The 27676-nt window shown below is 36.2% G+C and overlaps 2 long non-coding RNA genes across 8 annotated transcripts; one reads left to right on the top strand and one right to left on the bottom strand.

The window, feature by feature from the left end:
- Window positions 1–416: 416 nt before the first annotated feature.
- On the bottom strand, window positions 417–17804 carry LOC135289789 (uncharacterized). Of its 6 annotated transcripts, XR_010352533.1 has the most exons (5): window positions 17594–17804; window positions 17324–17508; window positions 14789–14845; window positions 3114–3171; window positions 417–1055 (listed from the first exon to the last, which is right to left on the bottom strand). It is a non-coding gene; the product is annotated as an uncharacterized LOC135289789 (long non-coding RNA). The 6 variants fall into 6 exon arrangements; XR_010352534.1 differs by lacking the exon at window positions 14789–14845; XR_010352530.1 differs by lacking the exon at window positions 417–1055 and having other exon boundaries at window positions 3045–3171.
- Window positions 17792–23161, top strand: LOC135289788 (uncharacterized). Of its 2 annotated transcripts, XR_010352528.1 has the most exons (3): window positions 17859–18127; window positions 18375–18501; window positions 22676–23161. It is a non-coding gene; the product is annotated as an uncharacterized LOC135289788 (long non-coding RNA). The 2 variants fall into 2 exon arrangements; XR_010352526.1 differs by lacking the exon at window positions 22676–23161 and having other exon boundaries at window positions 17792–18127; window positions 18375–18527.
- The last annotated feature ends 4515 nt before the right edge of the window (window positions 23162–27676 follow it).

Here is a 27676-nt window from a genome sequence, read left to right on the forward strand (position 1 = left end):
GACTCCATTGTCAGGAACTTGATGGGATAAAGACCAGAAGAAAGTGCCTCCTGTTTCTTAGAACAGCATGCAGCTTAAGCTGTGTGTTAAAAATATAATGTATATTTAAAATAAAGACTATTTACAACACAAACACAAGGATATAATTCACAGAAAAAATCCGGTACCCTTTATGGATAATACTATGGCCAATTCCCTGTAAATGTATTTGACAAAAGCCTTTATTACAAATTTCAGTTCTGCATAAATATATTCCACACATGCAAAACCAGCCTATTTCCAAGTTTCCTTTCTCATTCTTTTTTTCTAAGTGTGTATAAAAATGCAGAATTCTTTTGAGGCTCCATCCAAACTATCACCCATTGTCAGTAAAACACCAAGTGCTGGAACCCAAGTTTCGTGACAGACCCCCATCACATCTTGTGAGTACAAACATAAATAAGATAATGCAAACTGCAGCTTCCACATTTAGTGATAATTTATTGTTTTGGGCCTGAGTGAGGACCTTTTGGACCTGTCTGCTGAGAATGGCTAAGTGGTGCCTGCCAGACGTAAGATACCATGGCACTAGGAAGCTGCTCAATTCTTTAACAAAATTAGGTGTAAGGAAGAATTTCATCTTTTATACATTTGTTGGTCCATATTCATATATTTTGGTCTAAAAGACATACTCTTCACTATAATGTAGAATACAGAATAAGATCATATTTAAAACTAGCTTTGGTCCAGATCTCAGGCTGCTCTGCACGCAGAAGTGTGGTGCGCTCTGGCTTTGAGTCTTTAGAGTTTAATAAAGCAAAGCCTGAACTGAAAATCCTTGAGTGGCAGCTGCAACACATACTTATTCCCACAGAATTCTTTGAAGTGCAGGATGAAGTAGAGCCTCTGTGACAGCTTACCCTCTCCACTATCCACCACCTTATTTTCCAAAATCTAACAGCCTGGAAGCTTGAAGATCTCCTACTTTTCTCACTAAGGGATGCCATCAAATGTTTTTAAAAGAGGGAGACAGAGGTTTTTCCTTGCACCCCATTGTATGTCTTCTTTTCATCATCCTAAAAGGCATGAAAAAAAATTTAAGAAGTTAATGATGATGATGATGATTATTATTGTTATTTTTGTTATTCATTATTGTTGATGATGATGATGATGATGATGATGATGATGATTATTATTATTATTATTATATTGTTAAATACTTTATCCATTATGTACCAGCAAGTAGCTGCATTAGCAATATTCACTTAGCCATAATGAGATTTTTTTCACTTACTTCTTGGCTTTACTTACTAAGAATTACCCTTACTGAGCAGCAACATTCTTCCATTGCGCATGTTTAATTTTATTATACTCCCAGGGATTAATAACTCATCAATTGATAACAATGCAGTGGTATAGAAGACAGGGTTAAATTGCAGGAAAATACTAATCAAATACATTGTTTGATGCATAGAGCTATATTTCAGAAAATGTATTCTTCATCTAGCAATTTTTTCTCAGTTCAGAGACATTAGCCAACTTGAAAGTAATCCTTATGCTTGATTTGTTCTCACATCTAGTTGTACCATGTCATAAATTACATGAACAATTGCCAAGGTCACTTCAGATAGCCTTATTGCTTTTTTTATTCAAGGAGATAGCCCTTCAATAGTGAGAAATGTGGTATCCAGGAATTCCAGCTTGCCCTCCTGTAATCTCCTTCACAGAGTGCAACAAAGAACAATTGTGTGAAGCACAATGACCTCAGATGCTTGAAGTCTCTCAAACTATTTATGAATGTGGAGTGGAGAGACTAAGCATGTATTCAGGATGAGGAAACCTTGACCAGAAAGAGGCATTTCAGTTGTGAATTATTTTTGTATGAGGAAGTTTTAACAGAATGCAAAAAGTACACGTACTGTGACAGTCGAGTCAAAGAGAAGCACAGACATTTTTGAGTTATTCTGAGAGCATAATACCTCTTCAGAATTTTGTGACAGCAAACATGACAGGCAATTTGAAGGTCCTTGAGAAAATTCATGTTACTGTGACATGTCCTCATACACCTGCAGCAGCAGAGATTTAAACTTACAGAGTTTCTCTTAGCATTACTGTGATTAAACTGGTTTACTTTGATTTGTGAACCAGCAGATCTGGTTCACAAATTTATCCCAAGAAAAATAAGAACATATTATTTATTTTTGGTAAGCAACCTGCCTATGTAAGTGGCTTACTGTCAAGCAAGAAATTTAATTCAAATTATCCACAGCAAGTGAGCTGTGATGTGCTCATTCCTCACACAACAGGTCTTAATGTAGCTATGATGGTGTGTGCGCTTTCATGGCAATGCATAGCAAAAATTTCTACAGTATGACAGTATTCAAAGGAAAATTTGTGGTCTGGACCAGAAGATGTGTGTTTTGCAACTGCTGTCATGTAAAAAAGTACACAAAAAAGTATGACTTGTAGTTGTAACTCTATTTCTATGATTTACAGCATCTGCAGTCAAATATATTTTCCTCTCTGTTATACATTATAAAAAGCAGCATCTTACATACTTTCCACCATAAGAATTACTTCACCTCTGTAACTTTTAAACAAACAAACAAAAAATCAATATTTTATTCAGACTACCAGGAAACAGGTATCAGTGGGAAATTTTGCACTGGAAAGAGAGAGATGCACTGAAGGCAAAAAAACTGTAGTGGGACTGTTATATGCAGGAGCAAATGTCAGAGATGTTAAAAAGTGAAATAATTGATGCTTGGGAATGTCAGTGCAGAGAAAGACAAATCTGGACATGTCCTTATTCTCTACATTAACCACGTATTTTAAAGGAGAGTATACTGAGGCAGAAAGGTAGATCCTGTATGTTAGGACTGTGTATAAGTAAAACAAGGCAAATACTAAGTTCTGAAGTTACATCTCATGTAGTATTTTGTGTATTATATAAAACAGATCTGTTGCAATTTATTATATCAAAGACATTTAAAAGAGTTAAAAAGCTCTTGAAATTATGCTTATTATAGACAACACTTAAAAGTAGTATTGGAGGTACTTAGAATACATTTCAAGCTTTTGAGAAAATTCTGATTTATGTATTGTTTGAAGGTCATTAACAAGTGTGCAGTCACCATATTCTGTTGCTACTGCTCGTGCACATGGAGTCGTCTCTGAGGCACCATAGCAAAGCTAAGAAAGAGAAAGAATAATTAAGGACCTAAAAAATAAAAACATTCAAACAGAATGACAGTGAACTCTACCTGAATAACAGAATAGCAGCTGGTAACCACAATTGCTACATTTCCAACAATGCCTAGCTCAGAATCAGCCTTATCATCACTTATAAACAGTGGCTATAAAGTCTTATACTTCCACTATGTACATCTCCTACAGAGATATGGTCACGGGATATGACACTATATAATAACTTTCAAATACAAATCTCAGTTCTCAACAGACAACTGGTCCTTCAATTTCTATTTTATTTTAAGTTTATTTCTGTATTATTCTGTTTTAATCATACAGCATCCCTAATTAAGGAATGTGTGCTGATATCTGGTGTTTTCACCAGATGTCTATGCTTTACAAGACAAATACTTTTTTTTTTGTGTCGTTGTTGAGGTATCAAGGACACACACTGTGCAAGGATTTAAAAGTTGCAAGTGTGGTCATATCCTTAATATCTGAGAAATGAGAAACTACTTCTAGGGTTATACTTCACAGTGGAAAGATGAACATGTTGAAGAAGGTTACTGATAACTTTATATGTATTTATATGTATCAATTGGTGAAACAAACAAACAAACAAACATACAAGTAAACAAACCAATTATGTTGACTAGCATGAAGTGCTGGAACTGTGTAGTTCAATGTCTATGTAATGCTGAGCTGCCAAAGACAGAGATACATAAAGATGCTAAAACAAATTTTAAGTAGTAAGTAGTCCAGATGAGCTTAGTTTAAGCTGTTTACTTTCCAGAGTTTAATACACATGCCAGGGAAAAAAGTCTTCACCTTCTTATTTAAATTAAGGCATGTTATAACTAAACATGTTAAAAACATACTCAGTAATTTTCTTATTTTCTCCTCTAAAATTTTACTTTTCAACAGCTGTCTCTGATATTTCAGTCAATGCAATCAGTAAAACTTTTGAATATCTGCCAAGATATGTATTTAAACAAGACTAGTGTTCTGTGCATTTCATGCCACATTGCATGCATGTTCTGCATCCCTGGAAGTCTGTGTTTAATGAATGCTCAAAGGAATAGGCAGATAATCAGCTTAGGACATGAGGAGATGGGAAACAAGGTTAAAGAACAATCATCTCACTGCACACTAATTCTGCCTTTTGAAATATTATGGTCTCCATGACCACAGGATTTTGGTGCATTGCACTATTTAATATTTCTGCTCATTGACAGATGAAATCACTATTGTCCCCACTTTGCTTTCCATGGATGGATATATAGAGATATGAAAATATAATTAAATACAATAATTTTGTTGGAAGTGATTAATCATAAATGCCTTTGAGAACTTAGCAGTTCTTTGCATGGCAGAGTTATGAACTGAAATCTCTTAGCTGGTAGATTAGGACTTTACCAATGGGCTATGTTATTTTATTCTGTAAAATGCTGATAGTTAACTAAAATATCTTGGAAGACTTTCTCCAGTCTGAGAATAAGAAGTATGGCCCAGCTTGTGATAATTAAATTTTCTTTAAAAGAGCAGCTGTGTCCCTGCAACTTGTTGGGAGACATCTGTGGTCCTTGCTAACCCCTGAACTGTGCCTGGGGTCTGTGAGGACACGAGCTGGTGTGGGTCAAAACTGGGCTATGGTGCATGCAAACAACGAAACAATGGTTATTCCGTGTCTGTATTTAATATGCTATTGTGGCTGTTGACAATTACAGCAGCTAGAAGCCTTCAAAGAATCAGTATTTGAGAAAATAAGTAAGGCTGGGAAACTTCCCCACGTGGGGGTAGATTTATCCTCTTTGTTCTCTGTGTATAGCACCACACCCAGACTATTTTCTGTTAAACTCTGTACAATGGCTATCATGTCTGCATGTGCAGTGAGCATGAACAGCAAAGCACCTTTCCTCTTTTCCAGTCTGCCCCTCAACACACGTACACACACTGAAACTCAGTCCTCAGGAAAAACAAAACAATTCTGTGAAACAAGCCAATTCATAGTAATACAATGAATTTGCCAAAATAATCTGTACAAGTGACGAGGAGGAAATTATTTCACTTTTTGCTTTATCCAGGGGGTGCTCTTGCATAACCTGTTCACTGTACACAACAGCTCCATTCCAGTCTCATGTGAGGCATAATTGAAAGCAAAGCTTTCCACAGTTTTAGGAAAAGGTGGTTTCTAACCTTGTGTTATCCACAAGTCAAGAGAAACATTTCTTCCTTTGTGCTGGAGTGTTTTAAAGTATTTATTAAGGGCACATAGAAGGGTGAGCTGCAAGTCTGAAGGTGATAACAACACATTCAGAACTAAGGCCTCATAAAGAGCTGGTTACGAAAGTGTATAACAGCCTAGTGGGTTTGATCCTATGAACCCTCACTTGACTTCTCTGAATACTGTCAGTGTGTTCTGATTGCATTTGATTCAAACATTGCTTACAAGAATTGGCTCAGACAACCAGCTGGATCCAGTACCTCTATTAAAAATTGAATTTATGAGATGAAATTCATCATAGGGTTAGCATTCTCTTCAATGTCTCCAGTGCACTGAAGGAAATGCAGTATCCATTCAGCATCTGCACTGAGAAATCAGTTATCACTTGCCAGCAAAATGGTTTTAAGGATTTTGAATAGCCAAAAAAGAAAGACAAAAAAAAAGTTAAAAAAAAGGGACATGTGTAGAAATTTAAGGAATATTTTGAACAAGATATTTAATCTCTCAGAGGCATGTGTGAATGATGTCCCCTGCACCCTGAGCCCCATCTGGCAGACAGCAGCATGCTGGCCCAGCTGGATGACCAGGAGGTGCAATGCAGCAGGCTGACAGGGAGCTCTCAGACAGCTGCATTAGAGCAGTCTCCACTACCCATATGTCCAGCCAGTAAACCATAATCCCATTTTCTTTCTTAAACCTCCTAATCCTTCCAGACTCTGCCAGGAATCTCGGTTCAGTTAAAACTGAAGGGCATAGGTCTTTCCTCTGAGATTTTGGGAATGAAGGAATGAAGCAGCAGTGATCCTAATGTTACCAATCTCATATAACTGCAAAGACATGAGAATAAAATGAGTCATCACCTTAGGTGACCTCTTGCTGTTCCAGGGAGAGTTCTAGGAAAGCAAACAGCCTTTAATAATTTTGAAAACAACACTTTTTTTTCCTAAATCTGAATAAAACCCATTTACTAACCTCTTCAATCCAGTTTCATTGAATGAAGAAAGACCAATTCAGTTTGAAGAAATATTTAAGCTTTTAACAAATTCCTGCTGTCCTTAACTGACAATTTTTATTTGCTTTTTTGTTAGTAAAATATATTATGACATAGGCAGGAAAAAAAAATTCTTTAGCTTCCTTTGTAGTTTCCTTCATTGATTTCTGAGAAGATAAATTGTTTGTAATGTACCTACAAATGCACTCAAGTGAAGATTACTCATAACAAGATCTGAATCTGAGTGCAGTATCCAGCTGTCTCTGAGATTATCATAATGATTCTCATTTGGGGGCAATACTCTGACACATTAACACAAATTTAAAGGAATACATAAAAAGCATATATCAAGCTGTACCTTTTCTGCTTCCATTGCTTGTCTATATTCACTGCAACCCAGTAGATGTATAAACATCTTAGAGATATTTAGAGAGCTCTTAGAGACTTCTGTATTTATGGGGAAAAAAGTCAATATAAAACTATAGTCCACAGTTAAACAAAATAGTACCTTGTAGGCATTCTGAAACAGTGCAGTGTATTTTTATGGAATTATTAACTCCAATTTTTCTAAACTCTGCTTTTTCATGTCAGAACCAGAAGATGAGATGATAGAATGTAGTAAGATAGTCTAATTTCTGTAGTGTTAGCACAAAGAAATGAACAGAGAAAATAGGAGGAAAACTGAAAAATTCTGTTCCAGTGTCATCTCCAGGTCCATCTTTCTGTCCAATGGTGGCTATCAGTCTAATCTATTCTACTAAAGGCTGCTAGACAAAACAAGATATAATTTTACAGAAGCACTGATCCAAAATGACCTTTAAGGGGATTTTGAAAATTCACCATAGGAGCTCTGAAATAAAGATTAATCCTTATGAGAGGTTCCTAACACTTATTAATTAACAATTTTTTCAAAGTGCATGAGGTTTTGATTTGGTGTAGGATGGCACTGGACATGGCATGTGAGAAGCTAAGTGCTTTCAGCTCCCACTACCTTTAAAAGGAACAATGTGATTCTCTGCCCTATGTACAAACACCCTAAGATTTCCCTGTGTTTAATGTAGACAGGATCAAAAGGTTCAAATACCATGTTCATGTGTCATCAATTAACAAGAAAATTTTTAAACTCTAAAGTGTCTACAGAATATTTATGTGATGCACACTTATGTGATGCTCTTTGTGAATAATATAGGTGGGCAGAATATTTTGGAACTATTCCTTTGAAATTTTGTGTCAGTTCAAAAGTAGATCTATTGCTCTCACTTCTTTGAGAAAGGTTGTCACAGATAGTTTTTTATGTTATCTTGACTACCCATCCATTCCTAAACTGAGGAAAATGGAGGTTAAGTGTGAGATAGAATCACAGTCACATGTGATCTACAAAGCAAGAATTAGTCTCTGAAGAAACTTGAGAATGGTTTAAAAGAATTTTAAGACACATATTCAGTCTTAAGAAAAATCAGTTTTAGATTGAAGGAAAAGTTCATAGAAAACATAACTCTTCTTCCATGAAGTACAGCAAGTTAATGAGAAATTTAGGATTCTAATAATGTCTACCCTAATCAATCATATTAATCGATTTTATATTCATTTTATGAAAAATGCCACAAACATATGACTTATGCAAAAGCAATTTGGGCTGGCTTTAGGAGAGGAATGGGACAAAACTGGATTTTTTAATGGTAGCTACCCCAGTAAAAAGAGGTTTGACATTAGAAGCTGACTTTCACAAAGCCCAGCCAATGTAATTCAATCTGCATTGGAAGTTTTTTGCACAGTTTTTCTTATTTTCCTTATATGTATAATGTGATCTAAGTGCTATGTGCATTAATTTATGACTTAAGCTATATAGAATTCATGACTTAATTATGTGGAAATGCAAATTTAACAATCCTGTTAGTGCCTTTGTATTAACTTCTGCTATCTAAAACAGATTTTGTTATCTCTCCATTGTCCATGAGGTATGTTTGTCATGAATGCAAACTGTGAGGATTTGTGTCTAAGCAAACAGACTCTCCTGGAAGAGCACATAAAGTCTGTGTGGCTTCCTCAATATAGTCAATAGCCCTTGCTTCCTTTTGTAGTGGTTTCTTTATCGTTAGCTGATTGGAAAGATTTTATCAGTGTTGTTTAATCTATTTACCTTGAAATAGGAATGCGTCTAGGAATAAGTCCTTCCATACTATTTTCTAAGCCAATTTTCATTGACCAAAGAGTGAAAGAGTTAAAATAATTATCCTTTTAACCAGGGATGCCTCAAAAATGTGAGGTAGGCTTCAAATCCCTTCTTCCAGCATAGTTGGTTTTTTTTCCTGTTTGTTTAATTTTATTTTTATCTTTTATGTTCTACCACAGTCAGACATGTGACTGTAATATAACTACATTGATGTGAAGGAGAATTTATTGAAAGGCTCAGAGATCTGTTTACAAAAAAAAAAGTCTTTTATTTTTTATTTTTTTAATTTTTTATTAAGTGATTTTCTGTTCAAAAATATAATTATTTAATGTTAAAACAATTTCCACCCTACTTTCCCTTGCTTATTGGCCACATTTCCAGGAAAATTTTGTGCTTTCTAGAATCACACCAATTACCAAAGGGAACAAGATGTTCTGCATGGCAGTGACCCTAGACACAGAGCTACATCAACAGGAAACTTCTTCCACCTCTCCCATGATGTTAAGTACAACCAGAAAGTTTTTGAGAGAGAATTCTAAGATTGTTGGTGTTCTCTTCAAACCACCAAAACTGCCTGCAAACTGGACTTGCCTGTGCAATTTGGGGCTGAAAGGCTCTTTAGCAGATTCTGACTTCATCAAGGCACATCTAATTTCACAGTGGGAATGAATAAGGCTCAGCACGGGCACAGGGTGATGCCTCTCTGACCCTTTTACTCACACACAGTCAACCTCACCTTTGTTTTTTGCATAAAAAATAGATTTGACATCCATAATTTACACCAAATCTCCCACTTCTCACATAAATTTCTACAATAATTACTGGACTCTGTAAGAAATGTAAAGTAGCCTTGATAATTAAAAACAGTGAAAAAGTTATTTTGCTGGAAAAATACTGCTTTTAATGTGCAGCATCCTCCAAACACCTCTGATCATCCAGATTACTCAAAAATTTAGGTAAAGAATACTTACTGAGATATTTCTACAGCCTAGTTTTAACCTTTGGATTTAGGTATTTTATTGACCCTCCCTGGCACCCATTTCTCTCCATTGACTACAAGAATTCCCCTCAATTATACCTCTTTATGCACTGAAAATAGATGCACTGGTCAGATTACAGTTGTTTGGAATTTGAACCAAAACAGAATTGAGTGCCTGGAAAATGTCTCCAATCTGTAGAGACCAGTGCCTTTAAGGTTTGTTTTGAGAGGATTTAAGTGTGAACAAAACAACCCTGAAGAGATTGGAATAAAATTCTGGCCATAGCTAGGAAATGATATAAAGTCTTCCTCCTTGATAAAGACTTCCCACCATAAACAGAATACCATTCATAGCATTTGCTATACTCTCACAAATGCCAGAAATTTCAACAAAACACATACACACCAAAAAAAAAAAAAAAAAAAGGAAAAAGAAAAAAGAAAAAGCAAAGTTTTTTAAAAAAAGAAAAAAAGATCAACAATATATAACAATTCTGCCGCCTGTCTTTATGCTATTTACAAGCTGACTCCAGACAGGAATTTGCATGTGATAGACTCAGGCAGAAGAAATTCAGATGCTACAAAATAGGCCATGTAAGAGATTTGGGGGATGTTTCACCTCTGAATAGGTGCATTTTTTAAAGCCTTGGAGCACCCTTTAAGCAAAGGAGCACTGCTCTAAAGGTTTTATCTTGTGCTGATAGTCTTATTAAAACTGCATCAGGCACTAGACATAGTGCTTAATCAAGGTGACAAAACCAAGGAGTTGTGGGATGGAACTGGAAAGAAAATATATGATAAAACATGGAAAAGCATACGTTCTTTCAAAATGTCAGTATTAGCCAATGCTAATTTATAATAATAACAATAACAATAAAAATAACATAAAAATAATGATGATGATGGTGATGATGATGATGATGATGATGATGATGATGATAATAATAATAATAATAATAATAATAATAATGATAATAATAATAATAGTAGTAGTAGTGTGACACAGAGTAGCCCCTTAGTACATGTAGATTTGAAACTGAAATGAGTGGGAAGCCTGGCTGAGTAAAACAAGTGAGCCAGATTGAGCTACTAGCTAGCTATCAGTCCATCAGTCCTTAAAGAATTCCAAACATTCCCTGGAGACAACAGGAAACTCTGGTCCAAGACAGTAGCCCTGAAAATAAAAAATATGTGCAAAATAGATGTACCAAACTACTAACAATACTCCTAACTTCTGCCTCTGTGATTTAACTGCTGTTTTAAAGATCTGCTCACCATCCAGACCAGGTAAAATATATATTGATTACAACTTGGCAGTAAGTGCTGCTTTTACTGTTGTCATGGCTCCCTTCCCACTACATATCATCATGCTATTCACACGTTTATTTAAATACATATCTCCAAGTGAGCTCTGATTACAAGGATAAAACAAAACTTGATGCATTCAACTGGTTCAGGGCCATTACTTGTATTGTCCATGTTATTAGCAACAGTGCTCTCAGTATCAATATGGGAAAAGCTGAAAAATTAATGGGATTCTTTTAAGTGAAAAAAAAAAAAAAATTCTCCTTTTGTTTAATCTGTTCCAGGGCCATCAGTAGCCTTTACAGTACATTTCTTCCTTTATAATTATTTTTCTGTTTATGATCATCATTATTACCTGTTTGTTTGAATTATTCTCACATCATTATTACTAGGTTATTTGAAGAATTCTCTGATAAATATAGAAACTCCATTTACTAAACTCTTTCAATTAAATTAGACTGTTTACTAATCTTCTTAAATTATGGATCCAATTCTGAGGAAATAAGAAAAATGGAAAAAAGCTCTCTGAAACACCTAAGAGAAGAAAGGAAATTATAGGCTTACATAACTTAATTACATAATAATACTGATCTTGCATAACTATAAAAAGATCAGTGGCAGTAAAAATTCTTCTAACTGAGGGATTCAAGCGCTGCTTAAAAAGGTTTGACATTGTCTGCTTATTCATCTTTCTTAGCTCTGTGTGGCAAATTTCTGGGAAAAAAATCTGGAAAAATTACAAGAGATGGTGAGATCAGGTGGAGCTGGGAAAAGGTTATTTACCCGCTTCTTCATTGCAAGTAAAGCTACATTGCCAAGGTCTGGAATACAGATTAATTTTAAAGATACCTGTTGTGATTACCTCATATAAACATCAGTTTTCAGAACAAAGGCAGTTCGCAAAAGCCAAAGATTTTATCATTCTTCTAGTGTAGAAAAAGCATTAGTGTTCTCTTGCAGAGAGCTAACAACTGGAGCTAGCACTTAGAACATTTTCTACTAAACATACAACCAAAGAGCTTCAGTGGAGTGAAATTTATTTTGGAGAGACATATCAGTTACAAATGTTTTCACAGGAAGCTTTAAGAGGTCATGGCTCCCCTAGGCATCTTCAACAAGAACGGAAGGAAAAACAGATTGTAAACTTTACATGTGCTAGCTAGGGAGAGGTATTTTGAAGTAATTCTCTTAGTAAATACGTAGTTAAAGGATTCCATTATTTTTGTTTGACAACTGAAAAAAGAACACTGAAAAAGAATTGCATTCTACCAGCCTTTTCTACTAATATCTGATTCTGGTTGGATTACTTGTCAGCCAAGGCCAAACCTTCCATGTCTGAACCACAGACTGCATGGCAGAAAGATGCAGGCTAGGCAAAGAGCAGGAGGGTTGAACAGCAGCCCTGTGGTCTGGTTTATTGTCCTGGTTTCCCTCCTCACTCAGCCACAGTCTCCCACAACCCTGACAGTGATCTCAAGGAAAAACAAGGTAGAAGAATGAGGTGTCTGTGTTTGCCAAACAGCAGAGGCACTAGCAAATTCAAACTGTGTTTTAATTTCAATATTTGACCAAAAAAATCCCTTAAAATAGGGACAAAGCCAAGTTTTAACTTGATGATTATTGCTGAATGCCATTTGGAAGGTGGATTCTGAGTGCACTGCTGCTTACCTTTTCACCTCCAGTCTTCTTCACTAAGTTCTACTTCAATTAAAGCAGAAGTCTCATAGCAGAGTAAAACTCACAAGATAGTTTGTAAAGGGTACTATTTTTAATTTTTTTTTTCTAATGACTGTGGGAGGTTGACATTGTCATCTTCCCAAATTGGGGACCAAACCTATACATCTCTCAGACCTGATTTATGGCCAAAACTTGATGCTTCTTAAAAAGGTTGACAAAATCAGTCTCATAATGTAGGTGATCAAATTAACACAGGATGAATTTCTCTTCTTAGCTTAGAGTTCATTATCCCTAAGTAAATCAATTTTGGGTCAGGTGGCCTTCCTTAAAATGTCATATAATATGAAATAATCTTCTTATAGCCTTTCATGATGATAACAAGACAAGAAGAAATCATATTTGAGAGCTATTTCATGAGTGGAAAGGATAAAAGAGACATGTAAGTTAACATGGTTTATAAAATAAATATAAGAGTGGAACTATAAAGGGAGTTGATATTTTCTACAAGCTATTTTACAATAATATTAAAATGTACTATGTGAAATTGAAATGCTTCTGGACTGTGATGCACAGATTCTTTTGATATGTCTCATGAAGATGAAATTGTTTAACTGAAGAGAAATGGCCAGATGAAAGTTAGACCATGGGCATTTACACCCAACACATCTTTTAAAAGTTTATAAACCTAGCTGCTAGAGGAGGGAAAGCCACTGAAATGAGAGAGACTCAGATGAAGAAACAAGGGCATCCCTCAAGAATACCAGGTATGCAGATGCCCTAGTGTGCCTCACTAAACCAAAACAGATAACACAGTCTGCTAAATCATGCTGCCATGAAGGTGCTGTGAAAGGTCACAAAGTTCCAGCATTAGCATAAATCTGCTAGAGAAATGGCAACTTCTCCACTCTGGGAATTTTTTCCTTGTTTTTCTGGTTGGTTTTTATTTTGTTATTGGGCTTGACCTTTTTTGTTGTTTGTTTGGGGTGTTTTGGGTTTGTTTGTGAGTTTATTTAGGTTTTTTTTATTTTTTTTTGTTTGTGTGTTTTGAGGTGTTTTGTGTTTGTTTGTTTGTTTGTTTTTGAAATAACTAGCAATAACTAGAACTAAAAGTAATTCTTTTGTTCACAGCATTTAGGTCTGACAGGACACAACCTGTTTCTTCTAGCACCAGTTCAGCAGAATTGAAGAAGGCAATTCTGCTTTGTTTGATGTACAAGAATAGCTACCACTTCAGGCGAGTGAGAGAAATTGGAAGGCATGAAAAGGGATCTGATACTTTCTCTTTTATTGTGATCATTCTTAGAAGCTCTAGTCAGCAGACAAGGCCTAACTGCAATGAGTTAAGCTCAATATATTAACAGATTAATCTCAGACAAATTCTGCCATGACTTTTGCATGTACACAACTTTGCCATTGAAGACAATTTCATAAGAATTGCTAGTACTATTCACAAGCACATGAAACAGATATTGAAGAATAAATAATAGAACTAGGACATTGGTGTACTCTTTTGTGTAATCACAAATGACAGTAGTGTTGACAATGTCATATACATGGAAAAAAATCTGAACAAAGAAAACATAGACACTGAGGGCCTAGGTCACACCTAGATTTTGTCAAGACTTTTCATTTTACAAGCACTTGAAAAGCTAATAACTCTCACTGTCAAATACCCGCCACATTTTTTTTAGCACATATAATTGGGAATCTGGCATCACAAAGGATTTTACTGAAAGAAATTGTTATGAGCATATATTCATACAAATAAAATGTGAAGAATATGGTCACAGTGGCTTACTATTTTTTTCTTTTTGGGCACAGGTATCTACATAGGATGCATAGGCATGGGATAGCTCCCCACTGTCTTCTTAGCAAGCAGCCACTGGTTTGGACTTCAGGTGCATGACATACATCTCATTGAAGGGAGTTCTCTTATGCCCACCCCTTACTGATTCTGCAGCATCAGACCTTCTCCTGCTCTAAATTACAGGCTCAAAATCAAATGGCTGAACAATATCTTTTTGGATATTTCTTCACCTGAACTCCTTATCCAACCAAATTGTCCAACACTTCGCACTAAGGCAGCTACCTTGCTGCTCCCTAAAATCCTTACTTCTCATAACCATGTCATTTCTTGTCTGTATTAATTTTCTCAGAAAAGAGCCATTACAAAACCATAGTGATACAGTAAAACACTACAAAGATTGTAATTAGGAAGTATGTGAATTTATATTGTTTTCTTCTATCAGACAGGAGGAAAATACAACTTACTCATTGCAAAGTTCATCACTCTTAAGACTTTGTTAATTGAGAAATAAAGAAAACAGCCTAGAAAACAAAATGACATAACATAGTTAAATATCTGTCTTTAGCATTAAAAAGATTATTTCACTTTCTCAGAGAGGGAAATTCAGCCAGTTGCACCTGTGCATAAAATATATATAATTAATAAATGAAACTCAATATTTTGAAAAGAATGAGGAAAACAAAACCAAAGAAACAAAACTGAACCTATAAAAAAATACCTAACACTTTAAAAAGTGGAAAGGAAGATATAATAAAATGAACACATACATATTTTAGCAAGAATCTCCTCCTGATTTAAAAAAAAAAACAAACAAAACAACCACCCCAAGCTTATTATGCCATAAATGAGAGTCGCAGAAAACTTATCTGAGAAAGGAGAGATTAATTTAAATAAAATTTAAGATGACCATTTAGTCCTGCATAATGGTATCAAACCCTACAGAAGTATAGAAGGTGAAAAAGGAAGCTATTTCATATGGCCTAATCCTTCTATAGTACAATAGACTAAAGAAAAATAATACTTTTACACAATAACAATGGATTTTCAAAGTACCTCAGCATGTCTCACATTGTTCTCTTTTATCTACCAAAATGAAAAACACCTTTCTGAAAAACACAGTCAGAAATATACACTGAGCACCCGAACAAGTTTTTCAATATAATTTTTTATTTAAAGCAAGACAAAACAAAAAAACCCAAAATCGATGCAAAACAAGACCTTAATCCTTCAGTTTAAGTTGCTTTTTTTTTTTCCCCCAATCATGAAGTAAAGAAAAACAGATGAATCTGAATAAAATCAGGAGTTTTCCTCACATAGAAAATTGTGGGAGAGATCATAATGAAAGATAACTACACTTTCACTGCAGCCATGCCACACAACTTTTGTATAAATGATAACTCAGAAAGTTTGGTAAATTACAGAGTAACTTTGATATTACATCAAATAAATGAAAAGCTTGCACTCAAGTATTTAACCTGTTTTCAAAATAGAAGGTTCATACAAACTGAACCTCTGAATTATGTATTGTTTAAACCCCTAATCTTAAATATATATTTGTCAGAAATTGCAAAACAAAGAGAAGCAGCAGCTCTCTGATAACATAGTAAATGAGAACATATCTATAATGAAATTCAAGCAAGAAGAATACTCCTATTGATTATCAGTGGGTAAAATTCTTGAACTATTTAGGCCACTCCTTATATTGCTGATAGCCCACTGCAATTTTCCTGTTGCTTTTAGCCCTGTTGAAGTGTACCTGGTACATTCATTCATTCTTCTGCTACTTTGTTTCCATATACTAAACCCACAAATATTTCTTATTTTACTTTTGAACGGCTCCACCCAGGATGTGGTAAATTGAGACATGCAGGAGCACAGAAGACATTTATTCTTTGGAAGAATACCGGCTTTTCTCTTAAAAATGAAACTGACTACCAAGCTGAAAAGTGACACTGAGCATGTTTACACATTTTTGGAATTGCTGTGAAACTTCAGTGTTCTCCAAAAACAGTTCAGCCTCAGCAGAGATCCTATAACATCATCATGTGCAAGCACAACAAAACAATTAGAAAATGCAGGGCATTTCAGCAATAGGAGTTTGGAACTTTGGAATTGTCTGGATTAAGCTGAATATTTGTACAAATGTCATAGCACAACTTCTAAATAGGGGTACTGGAAGGACCTTTCCGCCTTTGTAAACACCAAGCCTGTAACTTCATGCATGTCATCAATTCTTTAGGTTTTCAGGCAGTGACATTTTTTGGAGTCTTAATCCTGCAAACTGTTTTTACCTTATGTGTAGAAACTTGATTGCACTTCAGAAACAAACCTTCAAAAAGATGCACAGTTTTGTGTGTACAGCAAATTTGATTAATTTGACTTATAGGTTCTGGGCAGCACTGAGCACAGGCATTTGGGATGATATACAGTCACAGGGATGAAAGGCTCCCTTCATTTCCTGTTTTAAGATTCCCTTAGGGGAATATTTACCTTATAACTGAAAGAAAATCACGTAATGTCAGCACCTTGACTTGTGCTTCACTGGAACAATTTATGTATTGCAGTTTGATCCAACATCAAAGATGAGTTGCAAAAGCCATTACTCACTGTCACATTCCCAATGATGAACTGCACTGAAATCAAAAGAAAGAGTAGCTTGTGTTCCCTTGGTAATACAGTCTATTCTTTGTTTGCCAAAAGTGTCACCTCTGTTTGCCAGTCTGGTGACCAGAGGCCTAAAGATTTGCCAGTACATTAAAAGATTCTGTGTGTATGTAGTCATTGCATGGCCTCAACCACAGAAACTTCAGCTGATGGAGTAAATGCATATTTTTAGGGCCTCTGCTTGGCTTCAGCTCTGGACACAGTGCAGAAGTGAATATGGGCAAATGTTTTTTGTAAATGTCTTAAGGATGACTTTTGGCCTAATTTTCCTGTCTTAGAAATCTACTACACAACACTGTATTGGCTCATCACAAAAGTCTCATGGATAATCTTACCTCTACTGTCTCTTTTTCCCATGCCCTGCAAATGCAGAATGAAAGAGAAGAGATGTCTTTCTCTGGCAGCATTGGTGTCTCTGGGAACATCTTAAGACGTGTTTGATCCTGCTGCTGCCACTTCATTTACATGATATAATACTGCTCTCACTCAACAGAGGAATTTGCCACTTTTCTTCAAGCCACTACAAAACAAAAGAAAGCAAAATTATTTTTTCACAATGAGAATGGAACTGTATGTCCAGAGAGTCTGTGGATCTGCATCCTTACAGATTTACAGGAAAAGGCTCTGGACAACCCAAGCTGACTTTGCAAGTAACCTTCCTCTGATCAGTGGGCTGCACTAAGTGCCACCCAGATGTCCCCTCCAAGCTACACTGTGCTATGATTCTGATTTTTTAAAGCAGCATTTGCCAAATGAAGTGTGTAATTCTGCTTCCTGCTGTGCAAGGGGAGCAAGGTGTTTATTTTTAATGTGAAACATTCTTTGTGTTGCGATTGCTGTGACCTCAGTACTCCTCTGTTGCTTCAGCACTATCCCAAGTAACAGCAGAGTGAGGAACTGTTTGAGTGGATCCAGCATAGCTCTGAAACTGAAAGGCATCTGACCATTCTGAGTGATGGCTACAGCAAGTAAAGTTGCCATCAAAAATTACTTTCGTAGGAAAGAAACAATACATTTTGAACTTTCGTAAGGAAGTTCAAAAAAACAACTGATAACCACAGCCTGAAAAGACTGAACACCTACTGTCTGAAGGAGCATGAAACTTTCAAACTTTGGAATGACTTTACATTTATGAAGAGGTGAAAATAGCATGACACATTTTCCTATAACAACTTAGATCCATTTTTGTGCACAGTGAAAAAGAAGATTTTTGTGACACTAAATGTCTGAGAATAGTGTCTATTTTTCTCTACAACCATCCAACTATGTGTAACAGAAGCAAAAATCCGTAGAAAACAGCACAAAAATAACCTTTCTTGAAGAGTTGAACATTGTTATTTTTCATACCTTGATTTTTGACAGCTAACAGTCTATTTTAACTTACAGAAAAAGAGTTCTGGGCCTGCAAAACTTGCAGCCTGAGGAAGACCATGCACAAAGTACAGCAGAGATGACAAAACAATACAGTTGCCTTCTTGCATTTGAAGAGTGCACTTTCACCATTAAAATATTAGTAAGTGAATAAAGTAATTAAGAACACCTGTTTTGAGTCACATCAGCCATGTCTGTATTCTTCTTCAATGATGCTAGAATGATGGCTTTCTGCACAAACTCTCTTTCTCTAAACACGCATTTTGTTCATCCTTTTTGGATGCCAGCTCAGCCTTGGGTTATTCTATGTAGAATATATTTCACTGCAGTTTGGTAGCTGGGCTAAGTTTTCTAGGATAGTACTTTGCAATAGCCTTGTGAAGCTGGCTCTGAGATTTCTTATGGCGAACCCTGATATTTCTACCTGACAATCTGGAAATATAATCAAGCAAGTTTGTTACTAGATTTTTAGCTGTAGTGCTCACGCAGGAAACAATACATTTTTGGTGGTTATGTAATGAACATTGACTAAATAATTTCGAAGTTGACCTAAAAATCCAATTTCATAACATGTTCATGAAAATGTTTAGTCAAACAACATTAAGAACTTGAATTTTCAAAACATGTTATTTTTAAAAGTATTTGAATAGAGCATTGTACTACTCAGTATCTCCTGGCAATGAAAGAGTGCTTTACATTTTTGTTTGTCTTGTGCCACCTTATTATTTGCAGTGAGCTCCTTAGATGCAACTGTATTGATATACTCTTTTTGAGGAAGATTTCTCAGTGTCACACAGTGACATAGGATTAGATATTCTTTGAAATGCATTTCAGGCATGATGGTTTTGAGCTTATGGTGAAAGCAGCAGTGTAGGATGCAGACCTGGTCTCATTAAATTACCAGGAAACGTCTCACTGGCTTAAATTGTTACAATCTCCATTTATAATAAAGCTGTAATTGCACCTCAGCTTCTCTGCTGTACAGAGAACCAGCCAAATGGTGGATATCACCAAAACCACCTGTCAAGATTCTGCATATCAGATAAGTCTCTGATGTTGGAACTTTAATCCACAGTGTCATTTAAGTATCATTCTGTAATAAAACCCTGTTTTCTAACTCAGCATCCTGAACGGTTCTCAAATCCATTTTTAAACTTACAAAGGATTTACTATCCTTTTCATTTCACCTACTTTTATCTGACTGGAGCATTCTATATGGAATGTTTTGAATGAATCTACTCTGAAGGTTTTTAAATGGTCATTAGGTACTTTTTTCCACTGAATCAGATATGAACATACAGTGATAAAACACTCTTTGAAGAATTGAAGTTCTGAGTGACCCAAATGCATGTTTCAGCAATATTTATTATCAGCTGAATGAAAACAATAGTCCCTTTTTATGGTGCAAAGATTTTCAGCTTTGAATTTGGCACCAAGAAAAAGAGGTGAGGCATCCTTAGAATGATTAATGCTGCTTTCAAAAGAACTACTCAAATAAAAAATGTTTGTGGGGATGTGTTATGCACACTGAAAGCATTTGTATTGTAATTGAAAGTGTTTGTATTGTATCTATTTGTACAGAGCTGATAGGTCATTTCCCTTGGAAACTTAATACATTAAGAATAAGATAATACAAATAATAGTAACAGAACATGCAGTTAGTAAATGCAAAGGATAAAACTATTGCCACTCAGATGATAAATAAAATTTTGATGGTGACATCACTTAGAATTTCACTTTGAGAATTTTTCATACCCTAGATCAACTGCAAGCATTACTTACAATTATATAATCACAAGGGTAATATCTTAAATGGTATGATTGCACTTTAGCTGGACTACAGGTTGCCACACAGTGCTGCAGTGCACAGATTGCAGTTACTCCAGAAGGGTCCAGCTGAACTTGGTGGAAAGGCCATAGTATCCTACCTGAAGTAGAATAAAATTATCCTGTTGAGAATTTTATGTGGAGCTACCTTGGGCATATCTACACAGCACTGCAATGTACAGGGTGGACACAAAAGAGGAGCATCCCCTGGAGATTGGCAGAGTCTCATTGTGGCTGTGATTCAACCTTACAGCTTCTCCTTTGGCAGAACTGTTTTATGAGATTTCTCTTCCTCCCCTTTCACATTCATCCAAATCACTCTGCAAAAGAATATGGATTAAATTAAGGCTTTCAAAGGACATTTTTCTTTTGAATTTAATTTTTTGAAAAATAATAATTTCATTGATTGAAAGGGTTCCATGATTAGACTTGTCATTCTGATTAATGAAACCAATAGCATCCTGATAGTGAAAACAAGTAATTTGGGGAAAAAGGTAATGAGAAAGGCTTAACCAAGCAGGATTTCTGGAGAAAATGTCTGTGGAATGATCTCTGTGATGTGGGCATTGTTCATATGGAAGAGTTTGAAGAATAGGGTGATTAAAGCAGTCACTTCTGCTTCTGAAAAATGCCTTGATGCAAAACACAGAAGATGTGTTCTTCTCACTGGAAGTGTGTCAGCTTTCATATAGCTTCAAAGTGAATTATTCTCTTGGAGAAACTTTAGGACTGTATAACATTTGAAATACTGTCTTTAGTGGTTTTTTTTCAATGCTTATTGTCATGTTAGGGAAATAAAAGTAAGCAGTGGGGTAAGATAGTTTGCAAGCAGAGTTAATAGTAGAGGGGGGACTATATACCTGTAGAATTAATACTGAAAGGTGTTAAAATACTTTTAAAAACCTATGTGAATAACACCACCCCTCAAATTAGAAGACATTTCTTTTAATAAGTTCATAGCTGTGTCTTGATTTCATTGAAAAATGAGGAAAAGTTTATTAAATGAATGACTTTGGTTTAGGTTTGTGGGTCATTCTTTTAACTAGCTTAGCCCTTCTGCTGTTTTTCACACATCCATTGTGAATAGAATTGTATTTTTTGCATTCTCCAAACAGAAATAGGTTGAGAAATCTTTATGGCTGTAATGCTAATCTATGATGATGTTAACTGAGCTACTGAAGATCTCTTTGCAATATACAATTAACAATACAAAGATAAAGATGGTCTATATGGTACCACTGTTGCAAGTGATCCAAAGATAATGTTTTTCTCATTGATATTTGACATTACCAAAGCAAAAAGCAAGCAATCAGAATCATGTGCTTCTTCACTATTTAAAATTCTCAGAAAAAATTTTTTATTCTAGAAGGAAATCTACTCCTTTCTGAAATGCACCAAAGGAAAACTGGATTTATAGAGATTATTTCTGTTTTGAACATCTAGGATGGAATTTGTCTTCTTCAGCTTTCTGATCCTCCCTTCATCTAACAGTTCTTTCCTTACTAAGAGTTCACATGCCAAAGTGCTTTGAGGCAGGAAAAAACTCTCAAACCAAAACAAAGAAACCCACTGATGATGGAAATTATGTTGTGTGAGATCCATGACTCCACTGACAGGAAAATTCTTTCTTTATGCCTTTGAAAAATATATATTCCTATATTAAATAAAATAATGCACTGAATAAAAGACATTGATGCCACCATTATTAACACAGTGTGAAGCAAGAATTCAGGCAACCAGGCAGTTACTAATGAAAATACACTGTGGTCAGCCTGCTGACAGCTCTGTCCAAGAAACTACAAGCAGAAGTAGGTTCGTAGTGCATTGGTCTTTGTAATCCTAGTCCATGTAAAAGGTGTAGGAGCAGCACTGGAATGTGACTATGTTGCTACAGCTTATCCCTACACAACCAACATCATTAACTAAACCTTAATGACAGATATTAGGGCTGCACAAAGCATTAAACAATTAAACAATTAACTTCTTCCAAACAATACCTTTCCATTTGTATAAGTTTGCTCAGTAGCTGGTGCTTGAGAAGTGGTTAGAATTACCTAAACAGAATGTTTTGTTTTAAAAGTTGTAGCTTTATTAAAGTTAGTTCATCTGATCTAAAACTTTCAATATTAAAGATCTGAATCAGTCCAAAATATGAGAAGAACACCCAAAAATATCCAATCTCTGTGAAAAAATACAGAGAAAAGATGGTCTTTCCCATGCCAGAAAATTCTGAAAATTTTGGAAACATCTAATGATTTCTATATAAAATCTGGCAATCTGTTGCATTTCTACGAAGAATGTGCCTTGTGTTGTGGTAAAAGTATCCTAGACACTATACCTGCATATAGCTCATTCAGAAATCCTGAGACAATCCCCAAGACTGTAACTGCAGGATACCATGGGTGGTAGACACTACTGATGCAGGAACCAGACCAGAAACACGTACATTGTATTGCTAGAATTTTCTCTGACCTCTTTGTTTTGTGCAGGCAATGAGAAGGAGATGCAAAGCCCCAGACTCATAGGAAGAAAATACAAGAGGCAGGTGCAGGAGAAGGATGCAGACTGCACAGTGAGGAGAAGTGCCAGTTGTCTTGTAGCTGTAAGAGAGGGAAAAAAAAGCTATGAAGAGGCTGAAAGTAGACAGGGAGCACAAAGAAGGAGATAAGTCCTGGATTTGAAGTACATGTGAAACATGTGATCTAGTGAATGAATGATTTCCAGGGGAGGTGGACAAGCCAAATGAAACTGAAAGTGCTTAAGCCAAATCATATGGACTTACTCCACTCTGATGAGGGGGAGACTGGGACAGACTTGAAGCAAGAACTGTTATCATGACACGTGTTCTGAAAACACAACTACTACACATTCTTCTAATATGTCTTATTGAGCATTTTTGTGGTCTTAGTGCATTAACATAGAGGTCAAATATGTGTTCAAATTTCAAAGCACAGAGAACATGGAAAGACTGTCTGGAGTATCCAACACTGGAATATAAGAACAGAATGTGGTAAAAAATTCTTCAACTCCCTGAGATTGAGATTTTCATATATTTACTAAATGTAATTAAATTAACACTAGATGCTGAAAGGAGAAAAAAAAACCAAACCAATCCACCCAAGCCTTTGCCATCAGTGTAAAATGACAGTTATGTTTCCATAGCAATAGAAACCTCTACTCACACTGCATGCCAACTAACACATCCAGCTGTTTGATGTGGCTTTGATTTGCTATAGCAACCATACTTATACTAGTTTATTTAGGCTACCAAAATTAATTACAAATTATACCCAGGGCATCATAGTTCTGATTAATCTCATAATATTTTAATATATCTGATAATTGAGAGTCTGTAAGGATTAAGAAGGCAAACCTATGAACAAGATTTTGACTGCAGTATCACAGACATTAATACAGAGTAACACCCCAGGATGCAGGATGTGCGTTCTGGAGTAATGTGTTTGTATATACAAGATATCATGTACAGGAAAACTTGAGGATTATGTTCAGCTACAACTTTATCTCAGAATGTAAAGCCTTAGGAGGCATAGTGGTTGACATGAACAAATCTGTAAATCAGGTCCTTTGTTACGTGAAGCGAGAGTTGCCATACAGCATGTGTTTCATTGAAAACAAGCAGCTTAATCTGGTTTTGGAGGGGAGAGTAGATTGAAATATCAAATTGCTTTAGTTTTTTGGGAGGTTTTGAGTTTGGTTGGAGTTTTTCTTTCTAAGGCTGCAAAACACACCTGAACAGACATAGAACCCAAAAGTGCATGTATTAAACAAAGGAAGGCGAAGTGGCTCTCCACTGATGAAATTCTGAAGTCCCTACTCCAGTGTGGTCACAGGTGGGGAAATCTTAGGTGAATTAGAAAACTGAGTGGACAAAATCACTGGACATTTAATACTGAGAACTTTTAAATGAAAATATATTCCCATTTTGCTAAAAATCCCAGAGTACTGGGTTTTTTAGCAGGGGGCCAGAGTACTGAGGTCAGTCAGCTGCAGGGAACTTGGTCCAAGCTGCACAGTACTTGGTCCCAGATTTCTTCATGTTTTTCTGGAGTCTCAAAATATTTTAACAAGTTTGGTATTGGACAGTGGCTGTAAATAAACAATGTGCAAGTAGAGTTGCAGTCCTTCTAGGGATGATTTTACTGCATGAAAATGAGGGTTTAATGTGTTCCCTGCAGTCCAGTATGAGGGCGGCTGTGTATGCTGGAATAAAGACAGAGGAAAGCTGCAGGATATTGGAGTCAGACTTGATGCAAGCCTTTTCATTTTGCCGATGGGAGCAGTCCTTTGCACAGTATAATTCTTTTGCACAGTTCTTGTGCACTGTCAGAGAGATGGAGTTAACCTCAGCCAAAACTATACCTTAGGGCATGCTTGCATGCATGCAGTTAAGCATCATGGTCATAACATTCTCAGTTAAGCTTGCTCACCAGCCCAATACAAAGTAGCTCTCCCAATGGTGCAAAAGGTTGGCATTTGAGAGAATAAAGTTGGGAAGTATCAGTGGCTTCTGGTCCCTTTCCTATAGCCTTTCCAAAGGATTTACTATATACAGATTACTTAGCTAGATGGACTATGGTGTGGTTGAATACAGACTTTCTTGTATTTTTTAAGTTGCTCTGGATGTAGAAACTCTGTTAGAAAGCCTTGTTCTGAGAATGAATGAAAGAACTGACTTCAACTGAGCAGTGGCAATTTCTTCCTTTCTAGGACCACACTCATTGTACTGTTCTGAACGAAGCTGGCAGCTGGCTGAGGTCTTTTGTTCCTGCCTACATATTTTCTTTCATCCAATTTCTAGGGCAACCCCTCATGGAAGGAAAAGAAAAAGCCTCTGGAGAGCGCAGAATCAGCATTAACTAAGTGTAATTAATCATTATTCATGGTCACAAATTAATTTGAACATAAAAAGTGAATGTTCTACAGAAAGCATATTGTAATTCTATACTTTCCTGAGATGTATGAAAATATGTTATATTCTTCCCTATATATAAACCATGACCTTAACACACATGTTTTTTAACTAATGTTGTTTTATTGTTTGATCCTTGCACTGTGTCTTCCCTGGAGGCCTGAATCATTACCAAGGTGAATGCTGCACCAAGTGTTTTGAGCAGATTTTGTGCTGGTTCAGTCTGCTTATAGTAGCCAGCCTGTTTTCTGTAAACACTGGTGAAGGTAATTTTGTCTTGTTACCAAATAGACATTCCTCTTTTCTCCTGAGCAAGTCTTCTGGGAAACAGCCCAAGAGGTTGAAGACAGAGAAGGAGGTGAATCCCCCAAATTACTCTACCTGATTTGACCAATATCTCTTCAAAGCTGTGGATCTCCAGATACTTTCAACAACGTTCTTCCTTTGGGTTATCTTGTTGACATGCCAGATGCCTGGAAAAGGCAGTAATTTCACCATGACAACGATACAAATATTCAGTTAATGTTTTTAAAACTCAGATAAATCTATAGAGGAAAGCACTATAGATTGGTGTACTGGGTGCAGATTGCTGTCTGGGATGTAAGATATTGCACCATTTGGGCTAATTTACTTTGTCATCCAGGACTCCATGCTCTGCAGGTGTCTTGTAAATAGCCAGTGCTTTGGCAAGAAAGGTGCCTTCTCAAGAGGGCATTAAGAAAAGGTCAGGAAGGGACAGGACTATACTAAGGTAGTAAGGGGTATTTATAACAACAAACAAAAGTAGCACAAATGAAGAAAACAACCTTGAGTGTAAGTACACAAGTTGTTATTTCAGTTTATATACATGGTTTTACTGGAGTGCTTGGAATCATCACCACCACCATATTACATATTGCAACATTGAGGTCATATTACAAATAACTGTTAATTTTGAGAATAGTTCTCCTCAGTCCTTAAACCTGTTAAGAAGCCACAAGGCAAAATACTTTTTAGGATAGTGGAAACCTTTCTGTTGTATTTTTCCTAGCTTCTTGTGGTGTGTCAGAAGTATCACAAGCAGATACACACGTAAACACATATTTCTAACACAGTTTTTTGTGGGTTTTTTTTTGTTTTTTTTTGTTTTTTTTTTTTTTTTAAGAAAAAGAGAAGGCTTTATTCTAATTTAATAAATTCACATGCAAGGCACTATTGCATGGGAGGAGATTATTTCAGTTTCTGTTCCTTCTCTTGGACATATCTCTGGGTAAACATAAGCCAGACTTGAAACTTTTGCTATGCCTAGTTTTGGAGTTACATTGTCAGGAACTCCCAGTATATGAGATGATGATTCTTTGATTATTTCAGAGATTTGTATTAATTCTCCAGGCCCTCCACAGTTTCCACAGCAATAAATATCTTAGTACCAGAAGCTCCAATTGCATATTTCCTTCCTCTTCCTCCCTCTGTCAGCCAGTGACTCAGGATGACACTGTATACTGGACAATGTATAACAGCACAATGGAGCTGTCCTGGCAGAAAAATTGGAGAATTTGTAGTATTGATACTTGCCTTACACTGAACCTGTGAAAGAAGAAAAGAGTTTTCTTAGGAGTAGCTGGTGTCAGACAGACACATAATGGAAGAAGCTGTGAAATTTTCAGAACACAAGCTGGAACCACTGAAGTAATAGCTGAATGTGCAAAATGTGACCTCTCACTGCACTCTTAAAAATGCATTTGCAGGTTGCATCAACTATGCAGGACAAAGCAGCATTGGGGTATAAAAATGAGGTCAAAAGGGTCATTACTTTATACTATTTGGCATCACAGCACCTGTGGTCCTGCTCCAGGAAGGTCTTGCTTACACTCACTAGGAAAACTTTTAGGAAAGTTTACAGTCCGTCACCAGATCCATCTGCAGCATGGGCTTACCTGCAGAGGAGGCAGTGCCCAGCACTGGATATATCCACCAGCTCTCCCCTCTTCTCACTGGGATGGTGTGAGATGGAAAGGAAGGCATGGGTGTCTTAACAAGGGAGTGTCAGCTGCTGAAAAGGCAAGTGCCATCTAATTCCAAGAAACTGGTCCTAAGTACAAAGATAAAGAAGAGGCTTAATTTTGCTGCCTGTTTTCCTATGAACCTGTTCACTCTGAAAAACAGTGACTGACTGGTTTCACTATGAAAATTCATGATTTAGCACCTCCAAGATAGAGCACCAGATTGCAGTATGCAAACCCAAATTTATAAACAAAAGACTGCTTCATTAAGTCATTAAAACATAGATATCAGTTAATAAGAAAATGCTAACCCTTGGATCTGTAGAACAAGAGCTGTAGCAAAAGTGGTAACATTTGCTGTTAGAGCAGCAGAAATAGGATAATGAATGATTCAGAAGGTTTTTTTTCTTTTCTTTCTGACATGCTTCTGTTGGGACTATAGGGTTTTTTCAGCAGAGAAGCTACCAAGGGTGATCTGCATTTCATGACAGGAAATATATTCTGATGCAATCTTTACATTCTTCCCCCTTGATCTATCCAGCCTTGATACAGTACATAGTTGGAAGATTTGGCATAAA

Source organism: Passer domesticus, chromosome Z (assembly GCF_036417665.1).
Source record: "Passer domesticus isolate bPasDom1 chromosome Z, bPasDom1.hap1, whole genome shotgun sequence".
Lineage (NCBI taxonomy): Eukaryota > Metazoa > Chordata > Aves > Passeriformes > Passeridae > Passer > Passer domesticus.